Genomic DNA, 7,630 nt, shown 5'->3' on the forward strand with positions numbered 1-7,630 from the left:
CTCCGTGTTCTTGAGCTCGATCTAACGGCCCAGACCTTAACCCACTCTTGAATTCAGTTATACTTCAAGATTAGTCCCTGATTCCGAACAGTTGTGTCTCTTTAACCCCAAAAGTCACTTACACCTATTCAATTCCATTCCTATATAAACCATCCAAATCCATTCCAATAATCAATCAATTCATTTCTTCTCTTCTCTTTTAACAATTAGAGGTTCTGGTTTGCCTAGAATATCTAATTGGGAAGTAATTCTAGTATATCTAGAAAAAGGAAGAAAGAAGTTTTTGAGTGAAGTTATAATCTTAAAGCGTCTAGAAGATCGAAGTCACTCCCTTCTTCTCTTATCTTCTCTTCTAACGATCAATATCTGATTGGGAAGTACTCTAGTATATCTAGAAACTCTTCTAACAAACAGTATTTGATTGGGAAGTATTCTAGTATATCTAGAAAAGGAAGAGAGAGGTATCCGAGTGTCTAGAAGATCTATTCGCCTCAAGAGCTCATATTATTTACGAAGGTTCGCCCGCTTTCAGAATATAAAAGTACCATCTTAAAATTCTGAAAGGATAGTCATTGTATCCCGAAGGCATACACCCTAACGTTTGGTACTGTTACGGGGGTGTAAAATGTCTTAAGGAAAGAGAATATATTCTCGCCTCGACTCCATTATCTTTTGTCTATCTCGATTAATCCGAAAGAAGGAATTACTGATAAAGTCGGTATTTATCTCTCTATAACTTAGAGAAAGGAAGTTCCCTACTTCAGCCCAGACTCTGGCTTAATCAAGGCCAGACAGAGTTAAAGTGAACTCAAATCATAACCAGAGGAACAACAATAAATCGAGATCTTTAACTTGAACCACCATGTTATCTATAGACTCCTCTTTCTTGTTATATGCATCTAACACTCTGTTGCTTCGTTCTAAGCAAATCGACCAAATGATGGCAACTGAAATCCATATAAGCAAAAATCTCTTGTTATATCTGTTCTTCTTTACCTCTCATTTTGTAAAATTTGTAGAATAGATTGTTAAATTCACGATGAGAGATAAGTTGAAATAGTGACACGATAATTTAACGTGATTCAGTCGGATAATCACGACCATATTTATAAAGTAAATAACCGAATGAATAAACTGTAGGACCCAACTCATATTTATAAAGTAAATCAGGATTTCGTAGTTTCCTAATTTAACTAATCTAAGAAACTATATATATATATATATATATATCTAATAATAATATTAGATGATTATAAGAGATGTTCAAAATAAATGAAACTTAATCTTTTGAATCATCAAATATCTTGGAATATCTTAATATATCTTCGATCCGTCACGTATATCACGTATCTTATTACCCCCTCCATCCCCCGAGATTTCCCCAAACTTTTGAAGTGTCCGACTTGGAGAGAAACAATAAAAATACGGTAAAAAAATTCAACTTGCCTTCATTCGAATGAAATCGGCTTCAAGTCTCTAAGAAAGTTTTCTGGCTTGAAACGAATAATTGACTTTCTTCTTCTTAAGACTCTTGAAGATGATTGAAACGATGAATAAAGAAAAATGCATAGTGCGTTACAACAACTGTGGAACTAGTAATCATAATTATCATCTTTCTCCTTAGATACCTCATTATCTGTAATGAACGACTCTCTTGTAGGAACATCTTGCTATGTGTCTAAGGCTGGATCTTTCCATCACCTTCATGTATACTCAATCTTGGTAGTGATGTACTAGACACTATATTTTGGATGGGCAACTTAGACTTAAACTCATGGATCATGATTATATATCCTCCTGGGACTTTTATCCTACACAAGAACCATAAGAGAAAATATGGGGTGAAAATATACATGAACCAATTTGAATACAATACTTTAGTATGCCAATTACATACCTTCCTGTCCCAGATAGGTCTAGCAATGTGCTTACTAAAGCTGAAGAAAAAAAAATTATCAAGTCCAAATGTTAAGGTTTCTTCTAGAGATGAGGGAGGTGAACCTAGATAAAATAAGATGACAATCTAATTGTGATTAACATAGGAATATGAAATGAATGAATAAAAATAAATGCATCAACCAAATGGAAAAAATATCATTACTTCTTTGCTGTGATTAATCTAGGCTCATTTTGCAACAGTCTAGACTCATACTGCAAACCTAAGTGTTAGCCCAACACTTTTCTTTACATGAAATTTAAGTTCATAAAACTAAATGGCATACATCCACAAACACAACAAGCAATGTAGGAAGTAAGGTAATTCTTTAAATGTTTCGGTATGAACTCTTCACCCGGAGGCTTATAACCTAACTCCTCACGTTCTCGGATAATTTGTTCTTTGTTATTACCAGAACAACTTAATTAATCACATAACCTACCTCAAACATAACAATGTTCATGTATGAACTCTTCTTCCTGTGGTTTTCGACCTTCTTTAGTTATAATTATTCATTTACTCTGGTTTGGAAGATCGATGATAACGTACAATGGAATACATTTAGGAAGTTATCTTTTGGAAGAGACTATAAGATTTTCAAGTCACACTCGACAAGAACTTCTGAAAGTAAGTACTTTAACTAGTTCCAAAAGGTGTAACACACCTAGAACCCAATGACCGTCTTAAATGAATCGATATCATTTAAGGTGCTGTTTATTTTTGTTATTTTTTCAAATATGAAATCTTAATTGGGTTCCAATTCAGATTTCAGATGTTTGTTTTTTAATTTAATAAAATCTGAAAATTTTGGCTAAATTGGGGTGAGGTCTGAATTGGCTGAAAAGTAGCCTACATTTTCCAGACTCCAAAACAAGTCTGAAAACAAATTTTTATGGCTAAAATATGTTAAATGTCAATTATACCCCCATAAATTAGAAATATTCTCATACTCAAATATTTTATGTAGCACCTTCATCTCCACCACCACCACCACCACCACCATCAATAAGACAACCACCGCCAATCAGACAACCACCACCACAGGTAACCACCAAAACCACCACCAATCAGAAAACCACCACCGTAGGTATAAACCAACCAAACTGCCACCACCACCAGCCAGACCGCCACCACCACTTGCCAGACGGCCATTACAATCACAAAATAGACCACCACCGCATCAGGAAGATTGGTAAACTGTTTTCACAAGTCTTTTGGTTGTGGTGAACCCTTTTTCGACCTACTGCTAGAGAGAGAGAGAGAGAGAGAGAGAGAGATAAACCCTTGAGAGAAAGCGATTCAGAGAGAGGGAGACGAAACCTTTGTGGATCAACTGTTACAGAGAAAGAGAGTGATCGAGGGACAGAACCCTTCGCTCATCTTCTGTAGCGACTCGGCTGAGAGAGAGGGAACGATTGAGTGAGAGAGAGTGACTGTAGAGTTGGAGAGGGAGGCAGAAACTAGGGTTTCTTGGAGAAATAGGGGGGCTAGGTTTTCCTGGAGGGAGAGATAGAATGAGGAATTAGGGTTTTATTTTCCTTTTATTTAGAAAAGGGAGGTGTAGATAAAGCTTAAGGTTTATTTGTTAAAAAACTATGAAACAAGGGTATTAATGTCAAAAAAAATTCAGATATATTGATTCAGATAGGAAAAACAAACATTCTAACTTGTTAAACAATTAAGCTAGTTCAGATTCAGCTAATTCAGTTCAATCAATTCAGATTCAGCAATTTCAGATTCAGACATTAAAAAAAACAAACAACACCTAAGTCATCAGTGCGGTACACTAAATGGAAGTAATTTGAAGTGATTTCAAATTTTTTTCCTAAGTTCCTATGGGTCCTAAGAGTCTAAACGTTGGAGTATGTACAAGAAAATCTTACCACCAAGAATCCAAACTTTGATAAGAACCCAATCTACGAAGACAATCATTCAAGATTGCTAACAAACACTTTGAAGGCATTGTGAAACATTTAAAATAAAACATAAGAGCAAAATAGATAACATCAGTGAAGATAACAAACAACACATGTGATTCACAAACAAACAACACATAACATTCACATAAAAAAAACTAGATTCTGTTCATCAACAAAAAACTATTAGGGTTTTCATCATCATTATTATTTAAACGAAGAATAAAAATAAGGTCATTTCACCTGTCTATAGATTATTGAGGTCATTTGGATAAAACATGTATGAAGTTGGGTTTGACCTAATTTCTCAAGAATGTTAAAAGGATTCCATTCATTCTCTCCTCAACACATTAAACATTCCATGTATGTCTGGAATAAATGTCTTAGTTAAGAAGATATGATCAAGAACACGGAATTCAAAGCATCCTAATATTGTCTATAATGCGGAATCGAGAGCATTGCAAGACATCTACGATCTAGTTACTAACTCAAGAGATTTCTAGTGTATCATGAATCTAGAATCAAAAGCATTCTACTGAATCTAGAACTTGGAGTCTGGAGCATCCTATTGTGCCTAAAAGATAAAACAAAAGTCAGGACTTATCTCGAAACCAAGTCAGAATTCAGGAGTTATCGAGAAATCAAGTCAGGAGTCAAGAAGGTCAAGTGAGAAGAAGTCAAATAATTCATATTGCTTACAGTGGTTTGTCTGCTTTCAGAACTTTGAAGTAATATCACAACTCTGAAAGGAGTTGTTGCATCATAGAAGAAATACACCCAACTGTTGGTACTATTATAGAGGTGTAAAATGTCTTAAAGAAATATAATTTATTATCGCCTCAAATTAACCCACTTTGCATCTATCTCAGTTATGTTCGAATGAATGCTTATCGTTATGCAATAACATTAAATTGTCGATCTCTCGAATAATTAAAGAATGGGTCATTTTGGCCTGCGTACAACCAGAAACTATGTGAAAAAACATAGAGTGAGAACTCAAAATTAGACTGGAAAAAAAGTCCGCAAACTCGAAACCCGTCATAGGTTCCCGAGTCTGTTAGAGCCCGCGGGTACCCGAAACCCGAAGGCGGGTTTAGTCCGACCGACCCGATGAAATTAACGGGTCAGGTACGGGTTTTGAGGTGCTATGTGACTCCCCGTGTCCCAAAATAGACACGACCACGCCCCGGCAATTCACAGACGAGACTAAAATCCGGCAGAGTCTCCTCTGTAAATCGAACCGGTCGCACCTGCAAAACCTGTCATGCAAACCATACATTCGCATACACAAAGAATTAAACTATTGAGCGGAAGCTAAACAAACTCAACTCAGTTCGGGTCGAAACCCGAACCACAAACGTACAAACGCCTCATACAACACCGATACAACTTATAAACAACTCTAAGTTTTACGTATATACATATTAGAGTTTGGTTTCTGCGATAAATACATAACTTGAAAATAACGAAAAATCATATAAAACGACATAACTCCACTAGCCTCGTCAGACAAGATCACCGGCTGGAATACACACTCCGCCTCGAGGCTACAATCAAGAACCTGCACACTGACAACTGGTAGGGGGTCAGAATACTCACCGGCACGAGTTATTCTGGTAGAAGACCAATCCAAAACCCATCACGTTTTCAAAAGTTCCTTTAATAAGTTATAAACATCATGACAAAACGAGTTATCAAACCAGTTACTGTATATGCTATATACAAAACCATTTTCCTCAATCTAGCAAGCAATAGCAGTGATTAGCTGCCCACCCATGGTGCGCTCCCAATAAGAGGAGAGTTCCCCAGGAGAACCTAGAGTGCGTTAGATAGTACCAGCCCATTTAGGCACTAGCTAATGCACTACGTCTCCTCGAGAAAGAGACTTACCCCTAGCCGGTAAGTCCCTCTCCCACTAAGGGACTCCGCAATCATTGAAGAGTTTACCTCATGATACATATATACCTTAAGTATCTAAATACATTTTTGATCACCGAGTTCGAATAAGAGAGTCGTCCCCCAATTACCATGGAAGGACCTGAACCTCATTCTCTTCGGTACCCTGTCATGCATCTAATGCGATCTTTCAAAATCAGTTTCATTTGTATATCAAAACCACATTCTCATATTCGATTCAAATCAGTTCATTCGTATATCAAAACCAATATTCTCATTCGATTCATTATCTTATCAAACACGAAAGTGGAACAACCAAGAGTCATATCGCCACAAAGCAGAGGGATCCCAATCAATGTCACCTCCCAGGCGAGCGGTCAGGGTGTACGGCCGTGAGCCTCGAGCTGGAGGCACGAGCACCAATGGCCAGCAAGTGAAGCACTCTACTCCCACAGGTCTCATGACTAGTGTCGCCCACCTCACCGGTCTCACACGGGTCACAACCGTGTCCACATGTCATCCTACCCTCAATGGCTACGTGCCCGTAGGTTGACATAATCCGCAGTCGGGTACATACAATAAAATCCCAGTAGTTCACAATAATCGTAAAATCAGTTCGAAAACATTTCTCATATCGCATCAACACATTTCAAGCATATTTCAATTCATCACATAAATCGAGTTTCATGCTACCTAAGCTCTAGTTATAATGGCGCATATATAACTATAAAATCTAGCATATTCGTTATCTATAAAACCATGCTGGATAAAGGATTCAGAACCCCTACCTCAGTCCTTGCATCACCAAAGACCTCCCGCCTACCAGACGACCTAATTCCTCCTCATTCGCTTACTCTGGGATAAGGAAGAATAACCAAAACACCGAATATAAATATTAGGTTCTTATACTAAGAACCTTCGTACAATAAAGACAATATCAAAGAGAAAACGATGAAAACTTAAAACACGAAAACATCAATAACGCTGGAAGACTTCGAATAACCGATTTGATCACTAACTTTCATAGCCATGTCCACTGAATACTCAAAATGCATACAAACTGACCAACCGCTTTCCCATAAATTCTATTTTTCATATTAGAGTCTTCATAAGCTGATAAATCATATAATGAACTTTACAATATAAATCTATAACCGAAATTGTCCATTTATATGAAATACGACAAAATTTGGGTAACCATCTCTATTCCAATTCATTCCCAAAACTAGTCCAAATCTGAAATTCGAGTCGTAAAATAATTCGGAAGCACCCCGTCTATATACGGACACCCTAAAATAGTTCATAACATCCTAAACATGATCCTGAACATTAATCATTCGACGAAACTAAAGAATAACTGCTCCAAATCATGAACCCAAAAGAAACTCGTACAACTATATAGTATACGAAATAGCTATCCCAAAACCACCAAATTCGGACGAAATAGAAACTTCTGAACGGATAGATATGTAGAACAAGTCGCATAGAATTACCTAGAAGAAGTTTCACTGAATTCCGACAAAAATTCACGAAGAAATCGACGAATGAACCTTCGATCCATTTCACGGCCAAAACCACCCAAACAATTCTCACAAACGAATGTTTTCTAATTGGGTTTATAAAAATGAAATTGGGATAAAGGAAAGGAAAAAATGGGACAAAGGTCCAAAATCCCCTCTCTAAATCCGAATTCCCCCCAGTCTGTCTCCAAAATAAGCTGGAGGTCCAAATGAGTCAGAGTATGTACTTTTTCCATTTTTTTTCTTCTTTTTTTCTTTTTTTTTCCTCTAATACCCCTGTCAGGTACAAAAGGGTCTTCACCTTACTTCTCTGACATTTAGCATTAAATTCAAAGCACATCCCATCTCCCTTTGTGCTTTTT

The 7,630-nt window shown here is 37.0% G+C and overlaps 1 long non-coding RNA gene across 1 annotated transcript; it reads right to left on the minus strand.

The window, feature by feature from the left end:
* Positions 1–5,219: 5,219 nt before the first annotated feature.
* Positions 5,220–7,368, minus strand: LOC147544620 (uncharacterized). Its single transcript, XR_015223899.1, has 3 exons — positions 7,242–7,368; positions 6,537–6,603; positions 5,220–5,427 (listed from the first exon to the last, which is right to left on the minus strand). It is a non-coding gene; the product is annotated as an uncharacterized LOC147544620 (long non-coding RNA).
* Positions 7,369–7,630: the final 262 nt, after the last annotated feature.

The sequence above is a fragment of the Eschscholzia californica genome, unplaced genomic scaffold (assembly GCF_041429995.1).
Source record: "Eschscholzia californica isolate CP2 unplaced genomic scaffold, dmEscCali1.0.p SCAF_4, whole genome shotgun sequence".
Lineage (NCBI taxonomy): Eukaryota > Viridiplantae > Streptophyta > Magnoliopsida > Ranunculales > Papaveraceae > Eschscholzia > Eschscholzia californica.